Raw genomic sequence first — 20,950 nt, forward strand, 5'->3', positions numbered from 1 at the left:
TGACTAAATTGGGATATTAAGAGAAGAGAATATTCTGGGACCACTACAGAAGTTCCAGGTTGGGTGACTGTGTTGATGATGGTACAACCAATTATAATAAAGATCTTAGAAGATCGGTAGGTTGTGGTAGAGGGAGATCATAAGATTTGTCTTGGTAGACTTAGCTTGATATGTTTGTGGGACATTGTTTTGTAAAAATGTCTAGTAGTTGATTGGAAAGAGGAATGGATGTTTAGAAGAAAAGTCAAAGCTACAGATGAATACATGAAACTATTGTGATTACCAAACCACTCGTCTTCAGTGGAATGTTCCTTAGTGCAAGTACTTGCTTGAATTTCTGGAAGACACTCTGTTTTTTCAGGATTAATTCTTTTAATGTGAATGTGTCTACTAGAAATACAACTGTAACAATACTTTCTATTGCATTCACGTTTTATAGCAAATGCGTTTTTCCCCTGTCTAACTGGAGAATATTTGTTTTTATAGTTTTACTTCAATACATTTTGCACAGGTTGTTTCCAAAACAATCACACATAAAACTAGAAGGATCGTAGTATCCACTGACATACATTGAATGGTGCTAAAATAGCAGCATTAGGCCCAAAGTTGTGACCCACATCACACATTCCCTTCTATTGTTGCATCTATCATTGTCACTGAGGCACATTTAGGCATGTTGCATTGAAACAATCCAACTAGGAAACACTATCATAAGCTCAAACACACAGACCCTCATTCATTTACTATTCAGTTATTAAGGCCCTATTACATTCTCAGTGCTTTAAAAGATAGGATTCAGTAAGCAAAAGGTGCTCTTTCACTACTACGTATAATGCAGTTGCAACATTGATTTTGGTTGAGAAGATGTAAGGTTGTCCTATATGACTCTTAATTTCTACCTCTGACCTTGCTATGAATACCTGGTCACAGCCTTTTTAAGTTGGAGTAGTATAAAACTTAATTAGTGGACAAAATTTTCAAACAGCAAATATTAATTTATAACAAGTTTGATAATGTCACCCTCCCACTTAAGACTTTTTCAGTGGCCCCCAATCCCTCTAGGATAAAATCTAAACTCTTTGGCATGTCATATTATGCCAATCATGATAATTCCTGGGCCTGTCTCTCTAACTTCTTTGAATTCTACCTACTCCTGCACATTCCTCTGTCCAGTCATATGGGCTTCTTCTTCACTTGCGTTGCTCACAATGGTCCCTTTTCTTCTCATTCTGGGTTATGCTTTGTTCCCTTAATAGCTCTTCTCCTTCTTGTCCTAGATAACTCTTACATGACCTTCAAGATGGTGTTATTGAAACATCTCTGAGAAACATTTTTTATTTCCAAGGCTGAGTTCAGGCTTAGGCTGAGTTCAGGCTTGGACTGAACTCCTACTTGCTTTTATAACAATCTGTATTTATTTTTATTCCAGTTCCTACCATGCTTTTACTATCTGGGATTAATTTATCCCTTGCAGTAGATAGTTTCTTGAAGCCAATAACCATGTTTTAATCTTAATATCCCTAGCACTTTGCTTAATACCTATATTATGTAACTTTGAAATGATTCCAAACACCTACATAATTTGCAACATGAGTGATGTATATTTTGCTGTAATAGAACTTGGAGAGCATTCCTCCTCTTCTGGAGAATGGGACATCTTATCAGACTCCACATGTGTGAACATGGAGTATACTTCCCCTGCCCTTAGGAATGTGATACCACACCTTAATCAGACCCCATATGTGAGCTACTGACCTCAACTACTGGATTTCAAATACAATAAACTCAGGAGTTCGGCAGACACTCTAAGAGCTGAGGCCATGGCAGGCTGCACTTTCAGCTGCCTTGCCAATACTCACAGCTTAGGCAGCCACAGCACCACAGCCTGTTAGCCTTTGAAGTTATCTCCAAAGCCTGGCCTGGCAGCACCAACACCACCCTTCAGCTTTAGGTTCATCATGGATATCTGCTGTGTTTGATCTCTGCTGTGTTGGATGCCAGCTTTCCTGAGAAACTTTTCATATAAAGGCACACCTTAACCTTTAACTGGACTTTACTTTCCACAGAGGTCTGCTTCCATCCTAATTGATTAGCTAGAGTTTAATAGTTTTGGAACTCACTCACTATGTGGAGATGTACCTTGTCTATCAAAATCAAATGTATTCCCTGTGAGTTTGTTCTCATTGTTCTCCCCCTCTTTAAGCATTGTGAACCTAACAAAATATTCTCTTTGTATTAAAATAAACCATCTGTTTCATGAAATCACACTTTGATCATCTCCTTCTTTTAATCATACAAAAGCAACCTGGCACCTGGGAGCTGTTCAATACGTGTTTGCTGAATGAAGCAATGAGTGAGTGAGCGAAAGAATGAACACACTCCCCTGTGACATCTTGCCCTCCAGGACTTTAGTATTTTTTGTCTCCTTCCCTCCCGGTCCCTTTTAGTTTACCCTTCACTAAGTCAAGTTGAGGAAAACGTCTCCCCGCACCCATGTGTGGTGCAGTTGTCCTTACAGGGCAATGTTCAGGAGATTCATATGTGCTTTGGCATTAGCCTGCTCCCAGCTTGCCTTTTTTTAGGTCCTTCTTAGAATAATGCTCTTTACTGCATGACTTCATTCCTAGGTAAGTAGAACAATGGGAGATGCAGTTCCTGTGTGAGTTCTTGCACTGATTCAGAGGTGAGAGTGGAGTGCTAGTGAGCTTTCACCACCCAGGCACCTGTCCCAAGTCTTAATAACTACAGATAACCTTGTTGCTTGCCCAGCTTCCCAACAGCTACATCTCCCATGAGGTGATGGAGACAATTAAGAAATGGCTACTTTGGGAATAATTTTGATCCAAAGAAGGATTTATCTGCAAATGAGAAGGATATGACGTGAGCCTGAGGAAACACGGCCATGTTATCTTAAAGCAATGGGCCTCCATCTTTAGGAGGTGAAAGAAGTTTTCTAGGGGGCTCTATAAAATTTTGAATCCTGCTGGGCACAGTGGGTCATGCCTATAATCCCAGCACTTTGGGAGGCCAAGGCAGGAGGAATCACTTGAGGCCAGGAGTTCAACACCTGAGCAACTCCCAAGCAACATAGCAAAACCCTGTCTCTACAAAAAATAAAAAAAATTAGCTGCAAATGGTAGCATGTGCCTGTGGTCCCAGCTACTCAGGAGGCTGAGGTGGAAGGATTTCTTGTGCCCAGGAGGTCCAAGCTGCAGTGAGTTGTGATTGTGCCACTGTACTCCAGCCTGGGTGACAGAGTGAGACCCTGTCTCAAAAAAAAAAAAAAGAAAAGAAAAAGAAAAATATGTTGAACTCTATAAAGTGATAGGGGGCATTCTAATGCTCTATATTTTGGTGCGATCTCACAACAAACCCAGGTGGTAGGTTTTCTAAGTATCAAAGAAATGATTTCATGAGTCTATGCCACAAAACTCCAGAGGAAAGAAAGGGCCGGAGACAGTCAAGGGCTTTGAAAGATTAAATTCTGCCTAGGTCACTGCTTTTAGCCTCAGCAAGTAAGAAAGGGACATGAAATCCAAAGAACCCACACAACATGGTAAGTCAGGCAATGTCCCAGTGGAACACCTTTTAAAATCATACATATATGGGAATAAATAAACAAAATAACCACAGACAAATAAAACTTTAAAAAATTATGTCAGGAAGAATCTATAGCAAAAATAACTGAGACTTGCAAAGGAATGCAAAGAAGAATGGCAAAGGGCAATCAGATGTATGTTCAATGCAGTAATTTTCTATTACTACATAAAAACTCACTTCAAACACCCATTTATTATCTTACAGTTTCCATGGCTTAGCTAGGTCTTCTGCTTATGAACTCACAAAGCTTCAATCAAGGCATTGCAATCTCATCTGAGGCTGGAGTCTGCTTTCAAGCTCATGTGGTTGCTAGAGCTCATTTCCTTGCAGCTGCAGAATTCATGGTGGGTTGTTTTATTCAGGGCCAGTGGGAGAGAGAGAGTCTTTGCTGCTTTGAGTCTCTGAGCTCAGGGAAAGCCTAAATTCTCTTTGAAAGAGCTCTGTGGATGAGGTCAGGCCTTTCCAGGGCAAGCTTCTTCTTCATTAACTCAAAATCAACTAATTGGTGATTAATTTCGTCATCTGAAAACTCCCTTCTGTTTTACCATATAAAGAAACACAATCATGCGAGTGACATTCCGTCACTTTCGCCATATTCTATTGGTTAGTAGCAGGTAACAGGTTCTGCCCACTCTCCAGGAGATGGGATTACCATGGATGTGACTCACTGGGGGTCACTGCAGGATGTGTTTGCCACATTTGGAGAGAGGAGATGTGGCTCCACTCACTAGAACAATTATCAGGCAGACAGGATGCAGCAGGTACAGTGTTAGGCATGGGGATTCTGAGGTGAGTAGATCACTTTCCCTGCCTTCCTTGAGATAGTCTTTAGTTTACTGCAAAATATAGGTCAGAGATTTGGGGCCAATGAAGAGAAAACAATTCTCTGTCTCTTATTTTGTTTCTAACTTCTTATGAAATCATGGTGAGGATCTTCAAACTGAAAAGAACACAGACCTACAGTGGGGAATGAAGAGCAAGGTGGATAAAGGAATACTCTAGAAGCACTTAACTATCCTGAATGCATCAAAGACAATTTGCCTAATAAATATCATTGAAGGTAGGGAGAAAACTTATAAGTAAGGATGCTGAAGTGTTGTCACTGATCTTTGAGCAATCAAGAAAAGAAGTGCTGGAAGACTGAGCTAAGAAAATATTCTAATGAAAATGTATGCAGCAAATATTGTTTGGAAGAACTCTGTGTGTAGACATCAGGTTCAAGCTCTACAATTCTGTTTGGTGACCTGGGCAATTTGTGGAACTCATTTTTCTCCTATGCCAGCTTCGAAGATCTGGACATGATGCTTAAGGGTTGACCCCATTGTCCCTCAGACACTGAAGGGATGCACATTCTTCCAAAAAGGATGTGGAAAAGTATGGTTATACTTCTCTTTACTGAAAGCATAGAGCACAATAGGAAATAAGATTACATTCCAGAAAACTGGAACAATCTCATTGAAGCTGATTATATGAACTAATGCACCTACTTCTTTTCTCCCAGTTTTGATGCTAGGAATAAAGGGTGAGGGAGGGGAGGAGAGAGAAAGAGAGAAAGGCATTAAAAGCTAAGGAGCTGATGTTTATAACCAGTTTTGGAAGCAGATCTTAAGCCTTGCTGTCTTCATAATAGATAGGCATTTTCAGACCCTGAATTGCAAGGTTAGCATTTTCCCAAGAATAACCTAACAGAGCTCTCAAGATAATTCCTCAAAGGCCAAGGACCTAAAATATCTGCCGCGTGTTCTTCTATCTCTTTCCAGAGCAATCAGGGATCATTCTTCAGCGTCCTGAAGAGTGTTTTCTTTGTCGCTGCTTCGCAGGCAACACAAGTGCCGCGCAGCTGTGCTCGTACTAGGCCTCTGCGCGGAGCCACCTGACTTCCTGCTGGGCACTGAGCTCCCGCACACCGCTACTCCACAATCCAGAGAATTTGCTTCAATTGGTGGAATTTGCAGCAATATGTCCCTTGAGTGTCCTTGTCCGAAATGATTTTTCTCTTCCTCTAGCCTCTCTGAGTCAGCTGTGTTTGGACTTGAAACGGAAGCTATGCACAGCAGCCTCAGAGGTGTGACTGTGCCCGGAAGCAGCACACACTTCATTGGGTTGCCGAAGGGAAAGCTGCTTTTAGTCCAGGAGTTAACCTTTGGGAATTCAGAATATCTGGGCTTTATCCAAGCCATGTATCCCTTTTCCCGTCTAAAACCACCCACAACTTAATATAAAATAGAATAAAATAAAATAAAATAAAACCCCTGATGAGCCTCCTTCCCTATCATGGCAGAATAGAAATAGCATAAAGTCTGAATTTCTTATCAAAGCAAGCAAGATCCTGTGATTTGAATGCTGCTCAACCTCAACTTCTATTACCTGCTTAAACAGAGCTGGAGCAAGTTCAAAATCACGTGTAAATTATCAAATACATTCTGTTCTCCTAAGTCTGTGTAAAAGTTCCCAGTTTTCTCAGGCATGAAAGTTTCTCCCTGCTTGCCTCTGCTGGGCTTCTGTTCATGTCTCAAACCTGACTTCAACATTGACCTCCGATGTGGATCCTTCTCTTACCCTTTCAACTTCCCCAGAGCACAAGCACTTTCTCTTCTTTGCCCTTGCACTTGTTATTTGGAATGTAATGATCTGCTTTCCTGTTTTTCCCCCATACAACAAAGCTTTTAAAAAATTTGTGGAAAAATGGAATTAAAAGATAAAATTTAAAAATATAAACTTTATTTCTCACCATAAGCTCCATCAAGTTCAAGACATTTTTGTGAGTGATGATCCAGCCATTTAGCCCATTCCTAAAGAACTGAGTGTCTTGGGAATTTAACTATGTCAATGTAATCTTTTTTACATTATTAACTGAAGAAAAAGGGATGCCCTTTACAGATTTTGTTTTTAAGATTAGGAAACAAAAAGAAATAAGAAGAAGCCAAGTCAGGACTATAAGGTAGATGCCTAATGATTTCCCACGAAACTCTTGCAAAATTGCCCTTGTTTGATGAGAAGAATGAACAGGAACATTGTCATGATGGAGAAGGGCTCTCTGCTGAAGCTTTTCCTGGGTGTTTTTTGGCTAAACCTCTAGCTAACTTTCTCAGAACAGTCTCATAATAAGCAGATGTTATCATTCTTTGGCTCTCCAGAAAGTCAAGACACAAAATGCCTTGAGCATCCAAGAAAAAGTCTGCGACAGTGACCTTTGCTCTTGACTGGTTTGCTTTTGCTTTGACTGGACCACTGCCACCTCTTGGTAGCCATTGCTTTGATTGTGCTTTGTCTTCAGGATTCTGCTAGTAAAGCTGCATTCCATCTCCTGTTATAATTCCTCAAAGAAATATTTCAAAGAAATATTTCAAAGAAATGCTTGACCCCACTTGTTTTAAAATTTCCATTGAAAGCTCTACTCTTGTCTGAAACTAATCTGGCTGCCACAGTTTTAGCATCCATCACATGGAAAGTTTGCTCAACTTTAATTTTTCAGTCAGAATTGTGTAAGCTGAACCAACTGAAATGCCTGTTGTGTTGACTATTTTCTGCTGTTGATTGTTTATCCTCTTTAATGAAGGCATGAACAAGATTAATTTTTTCCTTGCAAACTGATGTGGATGGTCTGCTGCCACAGTCTTCATCTTCAACATCCTCTTGTCCTTTCTTAAAATAAGTTATCCATTTGTAAACTGTTGATTTCTTTGGAACATTGTCCCCGTACACTTTTCATAAGGCACCAATGACTTCATCATTCTTCCACCTAAGCTTCACCACAAATTTGATGTTTGTTCTTGCTTCAATTGTAGCAGAATTTATGTTGCTCTGATAGAGGCATTTCTGAAACTCCTGTCTCATCCTTCTTAGTGCCTCAAACTCGACTGTGTTCAGACATGTTATAACAAGATAGTTCAAGATCATTTTGGTACAAAAAATGAAAATCTAAGTAGTTTTTTCATAATACACATTTTCCATAATCCATTTGAAGACCTCTCATATTTAAGCACAATGAGAAGTGGCACCATATATTTATACCCAAATCCATAAGTACTTTTACTTACCAATAAATATTTGTTAAATGAATGATCTTTACCTCATATAAAAAACATAGTTGGGAGGCCCGAGGAGGTGGCAATTTTCCAGTCTTCACACAAAATATTTCTCTTTGAACTCTATAGACTGATGACTATTATCTTGAGAAAAGCAAACCTTAAAAAACTTACTGTTACTTTACCAGTGTTAACCACAAGATCTTGGTATGTTACTAAGGCATGAGACAGCTCTTACACTTTTAGAGGCATATACTGACAGATCTTATACTTTTAGAGGCAATTCCTGAGAATAATTCAGAATTAAGAATATGTACTCTAGGTATGACTATGAAAGGCATTGAGAAGCAGTTTATAATTGAAACAGTGGAAAACATGGAGCCAAATAAGGTTTTGTAAAAATGAACTGAGACATTAAAAGTTGTGTTTGTGGCAGATTTACCAGGGAGTGACTTTCGAAAGTGATCTATTCTTTTTTTCCTGCGAATGTGGAAATTCCTTTCACTTCATCACTGATGTAGGACTGTTTAGCTTCTACTTAAACAATTATAGTAACCAGGAGCTTAGGATTTTATAAGAAATAGCTATACTCTTTTTTCATATTTACTTGACCACTTTCTACCTACAACTTCTGCCCATTGGCTGTAATTTTGAGTCTTGGAAACTACAAAGATGAATCAGCTTTACATATTGGGTGAGGGCAGTGATTGGCTTTATTTCAAAGTCTTCTTTGTTTCTGGAAAAATATCCTGGTTAACTTGTGTAGACTCTCACTAACAGACTCTTACTAATTTGTCAAACCCTTCTTTAAAATATGTATATCTTACCTGGAATAGTCTAAACTTCACAGAATAAAATACAACTCTTGTTACTTTTACTCTAAAATTCTATTATTTATTAAAACTTGATATGAAATTTACCTTTATATTTTGGTTGCATTTATTATTCCATGTTTTCATTATGGCCCATGAAAAAAATCCAGAATTATAATTTAAACTGCTGCTCAATTAGGACTCACTAGATCTTCATTTATGCATTTAAAATTTAGAGTAATACCTTTACATCCTTTAGTATGTTTTGTTAGTTTCACCATAGCTATTCTATCAATCAAAATGATCTTGAAACTTGATTCTGTCAACCTTCATATTAACTTTGCATGATAGCTTTGTTTGGTACATGAATTTGATAAAATTATCTTCTAATCATATGTCATCATCCAGTTCAAGCAGTCAATATGAGCTAAACATTGAAGGGATGAAAATTAAGTAAGTGGGGTAGGCCAAATGATTTCTGCCCAGGAGTATAACATGGCCCTGTGGAACAGTCATTTTGTAAGTAAACACAACCCAAGGTGCTACATGCATACCTTAGTGGAACATGAACAAGATCTGGGGGAGTGTGGAAAAGACAGAGTTTCTTTCCCTCATAGGATCAGAAAAAAATATTGTGGAGAAGGTGGCATTTGAAGTTAAAGGTCATGAATGTTGAATAGAATTTCACCAACATGGGACCACTATGTAAATGATATTATAGACCAGGGGAATATCATATAGCAAGGAGACAGGGATGGATAAATTCAGGACATTTTGGGGCATGAAGTGGCACCAGGAAGCTAAAGGCCCATAGATAGAATACAGCACAAGATAAGAAGGATTATGTACTAGAGCCAGATTGTTGGGGCATGAAAGCATGCAAAGTGAACTTAGGGTTATTCTAGACCCTTGGAAGCCACTAAAAACTTTAGAGCAGGAAAGTGATATGATCGGATTTGGTTTTAGAAAGAACTATTGGCTCTGTGTGGTATGTACTGAAGAAGCTAGAAAACCAAGAGGGGAGTTCAGGGGCTCAGCAATAATAATAGTAACTATTGCTGAATAATAGCTATTCAGCAATAATAATAGTAACTATAAGTAATACTGAAATGACATTTATAATTTATATGTTGCTTTTACATGTGATCACATGATTTAATGTCAAAGTTCATATGAACTAGCACTGTGCTAATAGGCATGAAAAAAGGATGGACTTGATGCCATGGAGGGGGGTAGAATAGACAGAGCTTGGCAACTAATTGTATGTGGAATACTAAGAATAAAGCAAGCTGCAGGTTACTCTGGGGTTTCTAAACAAGTAGCCTGGAAGGAGCAGGCACACTCAAATGGAATATGTGAGAAGAGTATGATGGAGGATATTTACAAAGATGAGGGCAGAGATAAGGGGAACGTACAGAAGAGAATGCTGTTTGCCAGAGACATTACCATAACTAGGCCTGAAGGGGCAAGGCAAGGGAGTGTTTACCTGAGTAGTTGCCTGAGTGATTACCAGCCCCTCAACACCAACAGGAGCTGTGTACTTTAGTGGAAGAATGTAGCCAGCTCCGGTTTACCCTGAAGGCAGAGATGTAAGGAAGTGAACACCTCAACCCCACTCTTGCCCTGCTGCTGCAGCTTATTGGCTGATATCAACCAGAAGCCAGGGGGCAAGGAGGTTGGCCAGCCATGCCCCCCATCCTGTATCTGTATAAATGCCAAGCCCCAGACTCCACCAGCATATGAGTACACGAGCAGATGAGGAGACGAGCAGAAGAGCAGAAGAATGGCAGAATGGTGTGACAGAGAGAAGAGAAGGAGCATCTGAATACCAAGAGGAGTTCAGCTGGGAGCATTCAGAGAGGAGATCGGCCACTGGATGGCCAAGCTCAGGGGGAAGATCATCTTCCCACTCCATCCCCTTTCCAGCTCCCTGTCCGTCCCACTGAGAACCACCTCCACCACTCAATAAAACACCCACATTTGTCCTTCAAGACCATGGGAGACCTGATTTTTCCTGGACACTGGACAAGAGCTCAGGATACAGAAAGCTGTCACACTGCCCCTCTGCCCTTATGACAAGACAGAGGGTCCACTGAGCAGTTTAACACTTAAGCTGTCTGTGGATGGCAAGGTTAAAAGAGTGCACTGTGACCCACCCCCACTTGGGCTTCTAGAGTTGCAAGCACCCATCCCTTGACACTGCCATGGGGCCGGAGCCCAGGGGCACTCACCCTGGCTCCTGTACATGACCATCTGTGTGCTCTCCCCTCCCATAAGGGATTTGAGCGTGCAGCACAGTGGCCAAACAGATGAGCCACGCCCCTGTTGCACATCCTGTGAGGGGTATCAGGGAACTCTCCTGTTTCACTGCCACCATTCATTATGTCAGAATTGTTGGTAAGAATTTATTGACTAAGACAAGGCTTGTGAAACAACTAGACATGCCTTCCAGCTTGTGTCATTGTTTCCCATCCATTGCTAATTTTGTGGACGCATCAACATTGCATATGTAGTTGTGTCACAAGCTGAGAGTCCCCCTAAGTGCATATTTTCTTCTCTCCAAAAGCACTTTGTCACAGAATTTGTGGAATCAACATAATGACATGTCCATTGTCCACGATGATTCCAAAACCAAGTAAATTTGTGAAGACAAAGCAAAATATTTAATCTGATCAAATGTCATCTCTCAGTGAATGCTTTTGCATTCTGACTGAAATCTAGATCTTTTTACATGAGCACAAGCTCCCTGTTTCACGTTAGTCGTTTTATTGATGGCCAATATCAAACCTGTCAGTTTACAGTTTTTTGTGTCTTTTCATTTATTAGAGACAGAAAGACAAAGTGACAGACAGACACACATGCACACCCACATCACAGAAAAGAGAGATAAGGGAGCCTATAAAAATTAATATTCAAATAATGTAAATTGTCCAAGAACATATGTCTTTCAGGATATTGATCTATTCATTATTCCAGCCTAGTTGGAAACCACTAAATTTAATTAATGTAGCACACAACTTTAAATCCTATGAGAATTACCCACTGTCTCATGCTCCTTTTGATTCACATACCTGAGAATTTCTACTCCACCATCACCACTTCCTTTAAAGCCATCACACAAAAGTATTGTTGTAAGTAGTGTAGCTGCCTTGATTTGCCTATGGCCCTATTAGTTTCCATATCTATATTACAGGATTTTTGTAAAAAGAAATGATGTCCTGGTCACTTCAGTTGGTGTTTAGTAATGATTGTTGAATGGTTAAATGAATGAATGAATGAACAGATGAAAGAATGGTGGAGGAAATGGTAAAAAATGGCTTCAGCTTTGTTTCTTTGTGTATCCTTGGAACTAATTTCCCTCTTCCATTTATAATAATGCTCTATACTTTCATCTGTCATTTACATCTTTTCATAGCTACTCTGTGGTAAATGAGATTTTGTTAGTGGCCATAAAACAGTTGAAATCTGCAATTTCATTAGGCATTCAATTTCCACCATAAAACTTAATGACTAAGCAGATGAACATGGAGATGATTTTGTAAGGATAAAGCACACAGACATACACATCATAATTGCAAGGCTACTGTACGGCTTAAGCAATTCAGACAAGCCAGCTGCTCTGAAAAGAAACAAGTATGCCTTCCTGACAGCATTTATCAGCTAAATTGTGCTCACAGCTCTCTTTCAATGCACACTTGATTTTGATTGGGATATTCTGAGTATATCATGTGGTAAAATCACATGGCCCCATAGCATTCTATCTTTTCAAAAAGCACTATGCTTGTTGATTAGTCCAATTATATATCTCCCTTTTCAATCCCCAAATTTATCTCCATTTCACAGATGGAGAAACTAAGGCAAAGTCAATTTAAGTAATATGACAAGTTGTTACCATATTAGGATTACATCCGATACAAGAAGTACGTGCTTATATTACTTCGGTTAGTTAAACGTTGCTAATTCAATTTCTGTAAACTGATAATAGTTCTTGCGAAAGTATCATGAGGCAGGTACTCTCATAGAGTGTTAATGCAAGTATACATTAGTACAGCCTTTTGGAAAGACTGCTTGGCAATACGTGTTGGTGGCAATACAAATATTCATATGCCCCAACAGTGTAATTAGAGTTCTGGGAATCCAATCTGAGGTAAGAATCCTTGATGTTTTCAAGGATTCATGCACAAAGACAGTATTATTTTTGGGCCCCTATCACAATGTTGGGCATATGACAAGTGCTTTGCATCATCTCACTTAGTGTGCATCCTTCTCATGTACACAGGCATTCCCCCCATCATTCACATAAAGCAAGAGACTTGAAAAGAAATGAAGCAACAACAATAAAAACGTCAAGCAAGAATTCATGGCCACCTGGCTGCTAGAGAGATTTAGAATCCAACATTATTGATTACAGAACATTTAGAAACTAAATTCTCAATATTAAATATGAAAACTTTAGACCTATGATAGAAAATTATCAATGGACGGGCACAGTGGCTCATGCCTATAATTCCAGCACTTTGAGAGGCAGAGGCAGGTGGATCATCTCAGCCCAGGAGTTTGAGACCAGCCTGGGCAACATGGAGAAACCATGTCTACACAAAAATCAAAAATTAGCCAGGTGTAATAGTGCACACTGTAGTCCCAGCTACTAGGGAGGCTGAGGTGGGAGGATCACCTAAGCCAGGTGGTCAAAGCTGCAGTGAGCTAAGATTGTGCCAGTGTACTCCAGCCTGGGTGACAAAACAAGATCCTGTCTAAAAAATTAAAAAAAAAAAAAGAATAGAAAAAGAAAATTAGCAATGTATTTTAATGTATTTGTAAATTAGTATTAGCAAAATACTTAAAATTATGCTTTAAGTAATTTTAGTGATATTTATTTGTGATTTGTACCTAAAACAAATACTTATTGAGAACCTATCATTTAACATGTATTTTCTAGATACTAGGGATATACATACATGAATCTGGAGATTAGGCAATGATACAGGCAGGAAGTAGGGAAATACTAGGTAAAAGAGGGCGGTTCCCTGGCAAAGGCCCCAATCTCAAGCCTGGAAACCTGTAGCCCTAAATGGGAACAGGCACTCCTGTTTTTGCACCCAAATGTTGCCTTTTGGCCTGCCATGCTCCCCATCCTGTACCCATATAAACCCTAAACTCCAGGCTCCACAAGCAGAAGAACAGAGGATACAAGAGAAACAGAGTGGCAGAGAAGGAGAGAAGAGAAGGAGTGTCTGAACATTGAGAGGGGTTTGGCTGGGGATCGTTAGAGAGGACATTGGCTGCAAGATGGTTGAACTCCAGGGGAAGATCATTTTCCCACTTCATCCCCTTTCCAGCTCCCCATCCATCCCTCTGAAAGCCACCTCCATTGAGCAATAAAATTCTCCACATTTCCCATCCTTCAATTTTTCTTGTGACTGATTCTTTCTGAACACTGGACAAGGACCTGGGTACCAAGAGAACACTGAGCTTGTTAACACTTAAGCCATCTGTGGACAGCAGAGCTGAAAGAGGACTGTAACACACTCACTGGGGCTTCGGGAGTTGCAGGCACCCACCCCTAGACACTACTGTGGGGCCAGAGCCCAAAGGCACTTGCACCTGCCTGTCTGCATGGTTCCCTTCCCATAAGGGGTTTGAGTGTGCAGCAACAGAACAGATGAGCCACACCCTGTCACAAGTTCTGCAAGGGGGGTTGGGTGTCAGGGAATTCTCCCGTTTCAGCAAGAGGTAAAATACTTACGGGTCATCAGCTTGATATATAAAGCCTCGGGCATTAAATGAGATAAACTAGGGAGCAAATTGGATACAGAAGAAGGTCAACAGTTGACCCCTGGGACCTTCAATGTTAAGAGGTTAGTGAGAAGATAGAAACAAACAAACAAACAAAATGATCCTGAAGTTGCAGCTACTGAGATGGCAAAACACTGAGGAATCTGGGAAGTAAGCAAAACAAGTAATGGCAAAACCACAATTACTTTTGCACCAACCTAATATTTTTAAGTAGGAGGCCATGATCAACCATGTCCAATGCTATTGAGTACCTGAGTAAAATATGGATTGAAACTTGGATTTGGCAACGTAGAGACCATTGTTGACCTTATAATTCTTTCACTGGGAGTGATAGTTGCAAAAGCCTAACTGGAGTGGTTGGAGGAAGAAAGAAAAGCTGAACAACTGGAGAAAACAAATAAAAATAACTCTATGTATTTGTTTTGTTATAGAGGGGATTACAGGGTTGAAGGTAATAATAGGTCAAGGAAGAGTTGTATGTTTGTTTTTTTAAGAAGAAAGACATCACACCATGTTAGTTGATAGGATTGCTGTAGGGAAGGAAAATTGGTATTTTTAGAAATAGAGGTTAATTGCATAAGATATGTCCTTGAGTAGGTGAGAGGAGATGGGCATAGCCTAGGGGTTGACATTAGATTGGATCTGGGACAGTTAATCTAGTATAACAGAAGGAACGGCAGAGCACATAAGTTCATATGTTTGGTAAATTTTATGAGAAAACGATTAATATCTCTTGCGATTGTTTCTATTTTCTTGTGTAATTGACAGCTGTGTGTCTAGAAAAGGAAGGGGTGCTGGACATTTGAGAAGAGATGCTAAATAATTTTTTAGAGAGTAAAAATGTGGATAGACAATTGAAGTACGAATAGGATAGCCAGGCGGTATTTAGGATCCACTTAGTTAATAAATGACTTTCAATACAGAGGGGTTGGGTGGTAGAACTTAATGGTAAAAGCCTCAAAGGAAGTGGTATTTTCTTTAGGGAACAAAGTGGGAACATGATCTAGATGTGTCTGGCTATGAGACCCTAAAAGTCCAGGGCTATGTAGGATAAGACAGAAAAAAATAAGACCCACTTGAAAGTAATGTAGAGCAGTAATGTCTCAGAGATGAGTCCAGGTTGAATTAAAACAGGGTTAGGAGAACATCTAGAGGAGAGCAGGAGGATGTAGAGGATTTTGATGATGACAGACTATGAGTCCTAATTTGATTGGAAATTTTGTAGCATTGATTGGGGAAAGTGCCCAGAACTGAGGCATAGACCTCTTGAGATACCTGAGGTTAACAGGATATAGAAAATGGTGTGGACTGTGGAAGAAGACAGATCAGGAAACCTTTAAATTCTAAACATGTTACCCTAAAGTATGGTGCTTAGAAAATTATAACCTAAAGTATGATGCCTTGGCATGTTGGGTATTTTTTAGTTAAAGGAGAAAGGAGGACTTCAGCAGCAAGAAGGTCTCTCTGACTTCCTCTTCTCCCCTGCTCTTTCCCCCTTACCCCACAACCAAAGCAAGCTATAAAACCAAGGAACATCACTCTCTGACCTACCTCCCCTGAAAGTAGGTCATAAGATCCTCATGTAATAGGCATCCTAACCTATACTCGGAGGGAAGGAATGCAGACAGAGATACCAAGAAGAATCTGAACAAGCAAGCCTTGCTGAGTTTTCTGCAGTTTATTACCTTTTTTGTTCAAACATGTTCTCTACAACTACCCACTTCTTTCAGCAGACTTAGCATAAAAATACACTTTTTCCTGGGTCTTTGAGTTCTTCATTACTGAAGGATGTTGTGTCATGTGAAACTGATTAAATAATTTTTTGTGCTTTTTTTCTTGTTAATCTGTCCTTTGCTATAGGAGTGTCAGCCATGAATCATGCAATGGGTAAGGAAAATATATTACTTTTTTCTCCCCTACATATACCCTGAGGGTTCCTCATAGAAAGGTGTGCACTCTACTTGTAGTCTATTAACTGGGGCTGGATTCCTAGTTAATTGATTTTAGTGAGTTGGAGAGTATACATGGGAAGATGGAGTAGTAATCTCACTAGAATTGTATAGAGCACTTTCAGCCCCTCCTTACCATCACCTTTGTCAGTGTCTAGATGAAGAAAGGTTGGTGAATTGATATGGGAAATACTTATGGGATAATATTAATGATTCTGATAACTTAATAGAAACCAAAACAACAGAAATAAACATTGAATAACCAGAATGAACCATGTAAAATGCAAATAACAGCAATTCTTTTGGACCTGACATTGTGCTGATATTGTGTACATGATTCTTTTTTTAATTTTATATTTTTTCTACAGTGAGCATGGGTGTATTAGGATCAGTAAAAGCGTTTCTCAATTATCTGTGAGTGTATAAATGCACACTCAATTTTTCTGTCCTTTCAATTATGGGCTTATATATTGTCCTGTGAAAAAGCAACCTAAAGAAAAATAATGCAAAAGGAAAGAGAACGAATTACTGGTAGCACCAAAAGGAATAAAAGGCTGAATGTATTACATTATGTGCTATGCCACAATTTGTTTATTCATCTACTAATGAACATTGTATTGTTTCCTGTTTAGGGCTATTATAAATGAAACTGCTATGAATAATTACATTCAAATCTTTGTATGAACATATGCTTTTATTTATCTGGGGTAAAGGCCTAAGAGTGGAATGTCTGGGTCATTTGGTAGGAATATGTTTAACTTTTTAATAAACTACCAAACTCTTCTAAAATGATTGCAACAATTTGGTCCCAAATAATAGCAAATAAGTGTAGAAGTGCTCTATCTTCTTACTGGTACTTGAAATGTTTATTCTTTTTAATTTTAAACATTTTACATGGCATGTATTAATACCTTATTATGGTTTTCATTTGCATTTTTCAACTAATTATGTTGAGTATATTACCATATTTTTATTTGCCATCTATATTTCTTCGATGGTGAAGTATCTCTTCAAACTTTTGACCATTTTTGAGTTTTTTCTCTGATTATTACTGAGCTTTGAGTGCTTTTGTGTACTCTAGACACAGTTTTTTTGTTGGATATGTTTTAGAAATATTTTCTCCCAATCTGTGGCTTACCTTTTCATTTTCTTAATAGTGCATTTAAAGAAAAAAAGTTTTTACTTTTGGTGGAATATAATTAATGATTTTTGTAATTTTAGAGTTGATTTTTCTTGTGTTCTAAGAAATATTTGCCAAACCTAAGATCATTAAGATTTTACCTCATTTTAAAAAGAAATTTTATAGTTTTATCTCTTACTTTTCTGTTTATGATTGATTATGAGTTAATTTTTGAACATGATGTGAGGTAAAATTCAAGATTTTTGTTGTTCTTTTTGTAAAAAACTTTAATTTTGGGTTAAGGGGTACGTGTGCCGGTTTGCTATGTAGGAAAACTCATTTCACGGGGGTTTGTTGTATAGATTAGTCACCCAGTTACTAAGCCTAGTACCCTATAGTTATTTTTTTCTGCTCCTCTCCCTTTTTTCACCCTCCACCCTCAGGTAGGTCCCAGTGTCTGTTTTCTCCTCTTTGTGTCCATGTGTTATCATTTAGCTCTCACTTATAAGTGAGAACCTGTGGCATTTGGTTTTCTGTTCCTGCATTAGTTTGCTAAGGATAATGGCCTCCATCCACGTTCCTGCAAAAAACATGATCTCATACTTTTTTATGGCTGCATAGTATTCCATCATGTATATGTACCACATTTTCTTTATCCAGAATACCATTAATGGCCATTTAGGTTTTCCATGTCTTTGCTATTGTGAATAGTGCTGCAATGAACATACATGTGCATGTGTCTATATGATAGAAGAATTTATATTATTTCAAGTATATACCCAGTAATGGAATTGCTGGGTCAAATGGTACTTCTGTTTTTAGGTCTCTGAGGAATTGCCATGCCGTTTTCCTCAATGGTTGAACTAATTTATGCTCCCACCAAAAGTGTATTTTTCGCAACCTTAATTTTAGTAATAGCCATTCTGACTGATATGAGATGGTATCTCATTGTGGATTTGATTTTCATTTATCTAATGATCAGTGTTAGTTGGGTTTTTTTTTTCATATGCTTGTTGGCTGTGTATATGTCTTCTTTTGCAATGTGTCTGTTCATGTTTGCCCACTTTTAATGGGGTTGTGTGTTTTTTTTCTTGTAACGTTGTTTAAGTTCCTTATAGATACTAGATATTAGACCTTGCCAGATGCATAATTTGCAAATATTTTCACCAATTCTGTAGGTTGTCTCTTTACTCTCTTGATAGTTTATTTTGCTGTGCAGAAGATCTTTAGTTTAATAAGATCCTATTTGTCAATTTTTGCTTTTGCTGCAATTGCTTTTGGCATCTTCACCATAAAATCTTTGCCCATTCCTATGTCCAGAATGGTACTGCTGAGGTTGTCTTCCAGGGTTTTTATAGTTTTGGGTTTTATATTCAAGTATTTAATTCATACTGAGTTGATTTTTGTATACGGTATAAGAAAGAGGTCCAGTTTCAATCTTTTGCATATGGCTTGCCAGTTATCCCAGCACCATTTATGGAATAGGGAGTCCTTTCTCCACTGCTTGTTTTTGTCAACTTTATCTAAAATAAGATGATTGTAGGTGTGTGGCCTTATTTCTGGGCTCTCTATTCTGTTCCATTGGTCTATGTATCTTTTTTTGTACCAGTGCAGTGCTGTTTTAGTTACTGTAACCCTGTAGTGTAGTTTGAAGTGAGGTAGCATGATGCCTCCAGCTTTCTTTCTTCTGCTTAAGATTGCCTGGTTCATTGAGGCTGTTTTTGGTTCCATATGAATTTTAGAATAATTTTTTTTCTAGTTCTGTGAAGAATGTCATTGGTAGTTTGAAAAGAATAGCACTAAATCTGTAAATTACTTTGGGCAGTATGGCCATTTGGAAAATATTGATTGTTTCTATTCATGAGCATGGAATGTTTCCCCATTTGTTTGTGTTATGTCTCTTATTTCTTTCAGTAGTATTTTGTAATTTTCATTGTAGAGGCTACCACTTGGTTAGCTATATTTCCAGGTATTTTCTTCTTCTTGTGGCTATTGTGAATGGGATTGCATTCCTGATTTGGCTCTTGGCCTGGATGTTGTTGGTGCATAGGAATGCTACTTATTTTTGTACATTGATTTTGTATCTTGAAACTTTGCTGAAGCCATGTATCAGATCAAGGAGCTTTTGGGCAAGAGACTGTGGGGTTTTCTAGGTATGGAATTGTATGATCTGCAAACAGGGATATTTTCACTTTCTCTCTTCCTATTTGGGTGCTCTTTATTTCTTTCACCTGCCTAATTGCTGTGGTCAGTATTTCCAATATTATGTTAAAAAAGCGTGGTGAGTGAAGGCATCCTTGTCTAGTGCCAGTTTTTAAGAGGAGTTCTTCTAGCTTCTGCCCAGTAAGTATGATGTTGGCTGTGGGTATGTCATAGATGGCTTTTATTATTTTGAGGCATATTCCTTCAATACCTAATTTGTTGAGAGTTTTTAACATGAAGTGTTGTTGAGTTATACTGAAAGCTTTTACTGCATCCATTAATATAATCATGTGGTTTTGTCTTTAGTTCTGTTTATGTGACTAATCATGTTTATTGATTTGCATATTTTGAACTAGGGTTGCATCTCAGGAATAAAGCCTACCTGTTCATAGTGTATTAGCCTTTTCATGTGCTACTGGATTCAGTTTTCTAGTATTTTCTTGAAGATTTTTCCATCAATGTTCATCAAGAATATTGGCCTGAAGTTTTCTTTGTGTGTGTGTGTCTCTTCCAGGGCTTGGTATCAGGATGATGCTGACCTCATAGAATGAGTTAAGGAGGAGTCCCTCCTCCTCAGTTTTTTGGAATATCTTCAGTAGGAATGATACCAGATCTTTCACATCTTTTTTATACATCTGGTAGAATTCAGCTGTAAATCTCCCTAGTCCTGGGCTTTTTTTTTTCCTTTTGGTTGGTAGGCTATTTATTACTGATTCAATTTTGGAGAGCATTATTGGTCTATTAAGAGATTCAATTTCTTCCTGGTTCAGTCTTGGGAGGGTGTATGTGTCTAGGAACTTATCTGTTTCTTCTAGATTTTCTAGTTTGTATGCATAGAGGTGTTCATAGCATTCTCTGTTGGTTGTTTGTACTTCTATGGGGTTAGTGGTAATATCTCCTTTGTCATTTCTAGTTGTGTTTATTTGGATCCTCTCTGTTTTCCTTTTTGTTAGTCTAGCTGATGGTCTATTGTATTAATTGTTTTCAGAAAACTACCTCCTGGATTGATTGATCTTTAGAAAGTTTTTTTAATGTCTCAATCTCCTTCAATTCAGCTCTGATTTTGTTCATTTCTTGTCTTCTGCTAGCTTTTGTTTTGGTTTGATTCTGCTTCTCTACTTCTTTTTGTTGTGTTAGATTGTTAGTTTGAGATGTTTCTAACTTTTTGATGTGGGCATTTAGTGCTATAAATTTCCCTCTTAACATTGCCTTAGCTGTGTCCCAGAGATTCTGGGATGTTCTATCTTTGTTCTCATTAATTTCAAAGAACTTCTTCATTTCTGCCTTAATTTCATTATTTACCCAAAAGTTCAGTAGCAGGTTCTTTAATTTCAAGGTAATTGTATTGTTTTGAGTGATTCTCTTCATCCTGATTTCCAATTTTATTGCATTGTGATCCAAAGGAGTGATTGGTAGGATTTCCATTCTTTTGCATTTGCTGAG

Source organism: Pan paniscus, chromosome 17 (assembly GCF_029289425.2).
Source record: "Pan paniscus chromosome 17, NHGRI_mPanPan1-v2.0_pri, whole genome shotgun sequence".
Taxonomy (NCBI): domain Eukaryota; kingdom Metazoa; phylum Chordata; class Mammalia; order Primates; family Hominidae; genus Pan; species Pan paniscus.